We start from the raw sequence: 8,717 nt of genomic DNA, 5'->3' as shown, positions 1-8,717 counted from the left end.
AAAAAAACCTAATACGTATCATGCTCTATAATAAGCACTTTACAAATATTATCCTTATGATCCTTATGACAACTCCTTGTCACCCCCTCATAGCTAAAGAAACAGATGCAGACAGAGAGTAATTGCTTGCCCAGTAACACAGCTACTAAATATTTGAGTCCAGATTTGAACCTGGGTCTTCATGCCTCCTGACTCTATCCACTACCCCATCTAGCTTCACAGGAGACTGTTCAATTAAAGAGAGAGAGGCAGGAGGTGGAATGATACATATAATACACAAGTAGGTCAGATTGAGTAGAACATAATATGAATGGTGGGAGAGGAGAATAATGTGAAATAAATCTGAAAATATAGCTTAGAGCCAATGTAAAGGACTTTAAGTGCCAAAGGGATTTTATCCTATTTTAAAATTTTTATACTCATTATATTTTATATTTATATTTTATCCTAGAGGCAATTGGTAATCACTGAAGCTTCCAGAGTATGGGGAGTGACATAGTTACAATGATGCTTTATTAAGAGCAATTTAACAGCTCTATGAAGTATGAATTAGAGGGTGGAGTCTGATTGCAGGGAAACCCACAAGGAAGGCTATTTTAAAAGATAATTTCCAGAGACCATGATGATCCACACTAGAATGATGATTGTATAAATGGAGAGAAGAGGTCATATATAAGGGATGCTATGAAAAGTAACTCTCTCAAGATTTGTGCTAAATCCAGAAAGTTTATGAATGGACCCAACATTTGTATAGACTCTATAGGTCTAGGTTCCACTATTAGGAACAAAGGATCTACAAATGTTTCTTAGAGAGAGCCAACATTTAATAAAATTTTCCTTCCTATTTCATGTTCAAGGAAACACAGTTTGTTGTTGATGAAAATGGTATTGTATGAATGAAACTTTCTGCAGAATAGTGTCCACCTGCCATTTAAGAGAATCATCATGGTGGTACTTTGCTACAATATACATAGTCAAACCTTTAACTTGTGGAAATATATGCTATAGGTAGAGGAACTTCCTTTAGAAGAGGAACTGGTAATAGGAAGGAATATGTCTTTGTCCTCTTTCTGCCCTATCTACTCACTCTCTTCCTTCTCTCTCCCTTTCTTCCTCTCTGTTTCTATCTCTTTCTTTCTCCCTCTTTCTATCCCCTCGCTGGTCTCTTCTCCCCCACAAAGTAAAGAGCATATTCACTCTGTGCATTGTCTGTTATGTGTTTTAATCTATAATACTTATTTTTTTCTTTTTGCAATCGACTTGAGTAAATGTGCATATTTGCTATTTTATATTGGTGGTGATCTTTTATAACTAGTCGTATGGGAGGAGACTCAAACCTTCAGATAAACTTTGGAGCACTCCTTTTCTGTAAAAGGACAGAAACTAAGAAGGCCAGTTTGAACCTAAAAATTACTTCAACTAAAATATTTAAGAAGGCAAGTAGATATAAATCTGGTACAGTATCCCCTTCCTAATGAAGGCAGAGCAACGATACTCATGGCCTCAATCTCTTGATCCCCTCCTGGCAGGAATTAAATTTTTCCTTTGAGAGTAGCAGTAAAGGAGGATGTGAAAGAGGAAGAGAGAATAAGATGCAAATATATCTGTTCATTCTTCCCTGTGAGCCATATCTTAATAACTCATGTGGATATAAGTATAACCTACATGGGCAACACATTCACCCTATTCATGTGGCTAAGGTATTTGCAAGGACAGTTTCTGTTAACTCATACATGGATAATCAAAAGCATTGGTGAAGGGCTCTCCCTTCAATATTCTGACCAAACTTCATACATTAACAAAGAGAGGAGACAAGAACTTCTTGCATGATCAGTCAGATCCTTTCTCTAAAGTTCACTATAGGATGTGTTATCCATTCACCAAATATATTTTTATATCTTTTTTTCCAAAATACATGTCACGGTAATTTCCTAATATTCATTTTCTGACTTTGCAATCAATGTTCTCTCTCCCATCCTACCCCACCTCCCTCACAAAGGCATGTAAAATGACATAGGTTGTCATATAATACATATAATATACATACATATAATACATATTTCCATGTTCCCCATGTTGTGAAAAAAATACATTATGCTTACACTAGGGAAAAATTCATGGAGAAAAAAAGAACAACATGTTTCAATTTTTATCTATTCCTTCTATGGCAGTGGATTAACAAATATTTCTTAAAAGCCTTCTATGGATATAGTATTATGACTGATAATGGGAGTGAGAACAATTTCCAGTAAGGTTTCTCAAGGGATATAAACATGGTACATAATTCCTGCCTTCAAAGAACTTACATTCTAATCAAAGAGGTGACATTCATGAAAAGTTTAATTGTAATACAAGGGCTTAATAACAACATCAAGAACAGATGAGAGGTGAAATAATACTGCAGTAAGAATTAGAAGACTAACTTAATCATAGTTCCTACAACTGGACCTATTCAATTTCCACCTGTATAAATAAAGGTACTGGAACCAATTAAGCCCAATGGCAAGAGGAATGTTAAAACTCACAGATCCATAACAGAACCCATTCTAATAATAATAATCATTAACAATTTAATAATAGCCTGCTTTGTTCATAGTTTTAGCCTCTAATTCCAGTAAAAAAGCTTTAAAAATCAAATAATCCCAAGGACTAAGAGCTTGAAGGACCTTCAGAGGTTATCTGCTCATACCTGAATAAGAATCCCTTCTATAACATCCCCAATGAGTGGTCAATCAGTGCTAATCAAAACCCAACCAAGGGATTGCTTACCATTCCACTGATTATTAAGTTTTTCTATACATGAAGCCTAAAGCTAACTCTCATGACACACCACTTCTGCCCACAGATACCAAGCAAAATTACTACTTGTATTCATTGTAACTAAGCCCTTACTTAGAAAACCACTTCTTAATAACTAGATTATTTTTCTTATTGCCCATTATCTTAGATGATCCAGGTCTGATGTCCTACCTTACCCTCAACTTAGGTCTTCCCAGAGATTAGAATCCTGCCCCTCAAAAACAATCTTCATAGCTGGTTGCTCTCTAGCCTTTAAGAGATCAGAACACCAGAACTCCCTCCCATTAATTGAATGTCTAGACAACTTCACATCTAATGTTCAATTCTCCTAATTTGCCCTTCCTGTGGGATAATTTAAGGAAGGAAGTATTACAAAGGTTTTGTTTGCTGATCAGTGGAAAGCTGGGTTTGGAGTCAGAGAACTTGTGTTCAACTTCTCTCTATACTAGTTGCCAAATGAGTTTCCTTGGGCAAGTCATTTTACATCTCTGGGCTCTGGTTTTCTCATCTATAAAAAGGAGTTAGTTCAGGTGAAGGTAAAATATCTCTACCAACTTTCCATCTGTGGTCCTATGATCCTTCCTATCTGAGAATTTCCCTATTGAGGGTAATGCAGTGAACAGAGTAATGAGACTGGAGTCAAGGAGTATGAAATTCAATCTTAGTCTTTGAATCTTACTAGCTCTGCAATCCTGATCACTTAACTTCTGTCTGCTTCTCTTTCCTTAACTATAAGGTGGAGTTAATAAAAGCACCTCCTACTTCCTAGGGTTATTGTAAAGGTCAAATAAGATATTTGTAAAGCACTTAATACAGAACATGAAACTTAATAGGTGTTTAAATACTTCTTCCTTCCCCTTCCCTATGCACCAGTGTTGTTAGTCTCTCTTCACCCAGTACTTTCCTTTTTTGGGTCTATTTATCAATCTAAGCGATCACCCTAAAACAAATATCAATAATATGGAAATAGGTCTTGATCATTGATACATGTAAAACCCAGTGGAATTGCTTATTGTCTATGGGGGTTGTGGAGATAATTTTAGGGTTGTTACTTAAAATCTAAATTAATTGGTCACCAGGGGGAAAAATCCCAAATAAAATACCTAAGTCAGTCTGGAAATTTATGGTAATTTTAATTAATATAGAAGAAGTATTTAAGGAGAATGCGGGACAGAGGTATAGGATTTCTCCTGCCTGGCCTGTGCCAGGGGAGTTCAAGATCTCTGCCACTAGGTTTCTGAAGAAGATTAGAGGCTTCTAAGAGGATAAAGTTGGAACGTAAGGAGGGAAAACTCAGCCAGAAACTCACCACCAAACCGGACAATAGCTGTAGCCATGCCAAGATGCTGAAAGGCCCAGCACGTTGCCACCAGCCACCTCTCCGCCGCCAAAGGGTCCTGGAGAGAGGAAATGACACGAATTATATATAAACCTTTTACTCTTGTGTCCCCTCCTCTCAATTTTGATGTCTGTCAATCACATCAGAGGCTTTTCTCCAGGCCTTCCCATTCTTTAGTTCTCATCTTCTTTGATTAGATTATATCTTTTGAGTTACTTAAGACTTCTTTGTTAAGTTCACCTTTTGTTAGTTAACCTTTTTGTGATTAATTTACACTTTATAGTTACTTAACACCTTTTTATATTAAGATCTTAAAATAGATTTAGCTTAAAGTTCTAACTAAGTACCTTCCTTGTTTAATCAGGAGATTACAATTTCATCTTCTCCATAAAGTAAGATGGGTGGAGTAGGTGAAAGTAGGGTGGAGTAATCTAAATTTCACAGGGTGGAGTAGGGAAAAGAAAGAACATAAATCATGTAACTATTGAAAAATATTCTAAATTAATTAATTAAATAAATTTTTTTGAATCTAAAAAAAAGAAATATGTCAGAGAAGAAGAAAAACTTGAGCTGCTTCTTGAAGAATAACTAGTAACTGGACAAATAACCAGAGATTAGATAGATGTATTAGATGTCAGGGAGCACCTAATGGGATATAAATATAATCATCTTTCTACTAATGATGATATAACTATTCAGTTTGGAACTAGTGATAAAGATGACTAATAAGCTGAATCAAGAGTAAGCAGCAGAGGTTAGGAAGAGGTATCTTTCCAAAATATAAAATTGACAATATTACTCTACATTCTATGGATGCTACAGAAAAAGTTATGGAAGGGTCAGACAGGTGGCTCAGTGGATTGAGAGTCAGGTCTAGAGATGAGAAATCCAGGGTTCAAATCTAACCTCAGACACTTCCTAGCTGGGTGACCCTAGGCAAGTCACTTAACACTCATTGGCTAGATCTTCATGCTCTTCTGTCTTGGAACCAATCCTTAGTACTGATTTTAAAATGGAAGTTACAAAATAAGCCAGGAAGGAGTTCTATCAAATTCCTTTTTTTTACATAAATATGGTGCTGATTCCAAAGCCAGGTAGATAAAAAACATAGAAAGAACACTACAGACCAATCTCTTCAATGACCATAGATGCAAAAATCTTAAACAGAATAATAGCAAAAAGACTCCAGTAAGTGATCACAAGGGTTCTTCATTATGATGAGGTGGGACTTATAATAGGAATGCAAGGATGGTTCAATATTAGTAAACCATTCACACAATTGACTATATCAACAAGAAAACCAACAAAAATCACATGATTATCTCAATAGATGCAGAAAAAGTCTTTAACAAAATACAGCAGCCATTCCTATTGAAAACACTAGAAAGTGTAGGAATAGAAAGACCTTTCCTAAGAATAATAAACAGTATATATCTAAAACCACCAGCAAACATCATCTGCAATGGGGATAAATTAGAAGCCTTCCCAAAAAGATCAGGAGTGGAATAAGGATGCCCATTATCACCTCTATTATTTAACATGGTACTAGAAAAACTAGCAGGAGCAATTAGAGAAGAAAAATAAATTGAAGGTATTAACATAGGCATTGAGGAGGCCAAGCTATCACTCTTTGCAGATGATATAATGGTCTACTTAAAGAATCCTAGAGAATCAGCTAAAAAGCTAGTGGAAATAATCAACAACTTCAGCAAATTTGCAGGATACAAAATAAATCCACATAAAACTTTAGCATTTCTATATATTTCCAACACATCTCAGCAGCAAGAATTACAAAGAGAAATTCCATTTAAAACCACCCTAGACAATATAAAATACTTTGGAATCTGCCTGCCAAGACAAACACAGGAACTATATAGACACAAATACAAAACACTTTCCACACAATTAAAACTAGACCTAAGCAATTAGAAAAACATTAATTGCTCATGGGTAGGATGAGCTAACATAATAAAAATGACACCCTACCCAAATTATTTTATTTATTCAGTGCCATGCCTATCAAACTACCAAGAATCTTTTTTACTGAATTAGAAAAAAAAATAACAAAGTTCATTTGGAAAAACAAAAGATCAAGAATATCAAGAGAAATAATGAAAAAAATGTGAAGGATGGGGGCCTAGCAGTACCAGACCTTAAATTGTTCTATAAGGCCATGGTCATCAAAATAATATGGTACTGGTTAAGAGACAGAAGGGCAGATCAGTGGAATAGACTTGAGGTAAATGACCTCAGCAAGACAGTGTATGATAAACTCAAAGAACCCAGCTTTGGGGACATAAATCCACTATTTGACAAAAAATGCTGGGAAAATTGGAAAACAGAGATTTGGTTTGGATCAACATCTTACACCCTACACCAAAAAAACTCAGAATGGGTGAATGACTTGAATATAAAGAAAGAAACTATAAGTAAATTAGGTGAACACAGAATAATATACCTGTCAGATCTTTGGGAAAGGAAAGATTTTAAGGCCAAGCAAGAGTTTGAGAAAATTACAAAATGTAAAATAAATAATTTTGATTACATGAAATTAATCTACATGATTACATGTAGAAACAAAACCAGTGCAACCAAAATTAGAAGGGAAGCAACAAACTGGGAAAGAAAATCTTTAAAACAAAAACCTGTGACAAATATACTCAAATATATAAGGAGTTAAATCTATTATACAAAAAAAAAAAATAAAGACATTACCCATTGATAAATGGGCAAGGGACATGTATAGGCAATTTTCAGATAAAGAAATCAAAACTATCAATGAGCACATGAAAAGTATTCTAATTCTCTTATAATAAGAGAAATGCAAATCAAAACAACTCTGAGGTATACCACTTCACACCGGGCAGATTGGCTAAAATGACAGCAAAGGAAAGTAATAAATGTTGGAGGTGATCTGGCAAAATTGAGACATTAATGCATTGGTGGTGGTATTGTGAATTGATCCAACCATTCTGGAATGCAATTTGGAACTATGCCCAAAGGGTGATAAAAGACTGTCTGCCCTTTGATCCAGCCATAACATTTCTGGGCTTATACCCCAAAGAGATCATAAGGAAAAAGACTTTTACAAAAATATTTGTAGCCACACTCTTTGTAGTGGCAAAACATTGGAAAATGGGGGGGGGGGGGGCGGGATGTCCATCTATTGGGGAATCGCTAAACAAATTGTGGTATGTATTGGTGATGGAATACTATTGTGCTCAACAGAATATTGAACTGGAGTAATTCTATGTCAACTGGAACAACCTCCAAGAATTGATGCAAAATGAAAGGAGAAGAACTAGGAGAATATTATACACAGAGATGGATACACAGTGGCACAATGGAATGGAATGAACTTCTCTACTAACAGCAATGCAATGACCCAAGATATTTCTGAAGGATTTATTAGAAAGAATGTTATCCACATCCAGAGAAAAAAATGTGGGAACAGAAACACAGAAGAAAAACAACTGCTTAATCACATGGTGGGGGTATGATTGGAGATTTAGACTCTAAACTATCACCCTAATGCAAATATCAATAATATGGAAATAGGTCTTGATCAATGACACATGTAAAACCCAATGGAAATGTTTATTGGCTATGGGAGGGGGAAGGGAGAAGGGAAAGAACATGAATCATGTAACCATGGAAATTTTTTCTTAATTAATCAATAAAATTAAATTTAAAAAAGAAAGAAAGAAAATGGAAGGTAAGGATTTTTTAAGTTATTGACTAAAGATGGGAAGAGATTTAAAAAAAATAAAATATGTTCAAACAAGATATTTTATTTTCTTTAGATAGAAAGTAGAATACAGAGATAATTTGCTGAGATACTCCAATAGATCTATGGATTTAACAAAGTTGGCATTCAAATCACAACCTACTCTTATCTGCCCATCCCAGACAACTGTTATCTAGATATGGGAAGTCTATGTACTTATTTAATTTCTCTCAATATAGCAAGACTTCCAATGAGTGCATCAGTTATTCTTCCCTCTTCACAGTGATCAACTTGTCTTTTTTTGTTGTTCATATAATTCTTTGAAAACACCTTTTGAACATTTCCTTTTCTTCTTTGTTTTTAATAGGTTGCAACTCAATTTCATTTCTTTGGTGCAGAAAATTAGCAGAATTTTAAATGGCCAAACATTTCAAAAGACAAATTTTCAAGAGGCCCCCTAGTCCTCTAATATGTGGTGGGAGCACAATGATATCACTAATGAGATTCGATTGATCACAAATAGAGCAATGATGAGTTTCGTTGGTAATAGTTAAATGTCATTCTCTCCAAAACTCATTTCCAAAATAAGGATATAGTAATAGTGCTCCATGGTATCTGACGGATAGTTATTTAAAATGGTATTACATTTACATATTACTTCCCAGAATAGAAACTGAAGCTCTTTGAGAGGAGTGACTATTTTGCTTCTGTCTTTATATCCCCAATATTAGGCACAATGCTAGGCACAAAGAAGGTATAAAAGAAATATTTGATTGATTGAGTCAAGATTTCTGTAAATGTTTAAATTCAACCTCAGGTATTTAGCAGATGTGTAACCCTAAACAAATCCTT

Source organism: Monodelphis domestica, chromosome 7, assembly GCF_027887165.1.
Source record: "Monodelphis domestica isolate mMonDom1 chromosome 7, mMonDom1.pri, whole genome shotgun sequence".
NCBI classification, from domain to species: Eukaryota; Metazoa; Chordata; class Mammalia; order Didelphimorphia; family Didelphidae; genus Monodelphis; species Monodelphis domestica.
The sequence above is the reverse complement of the archived record's forward strand: the minus strand, read 5'-3'. Positions refer to the sequence as shown.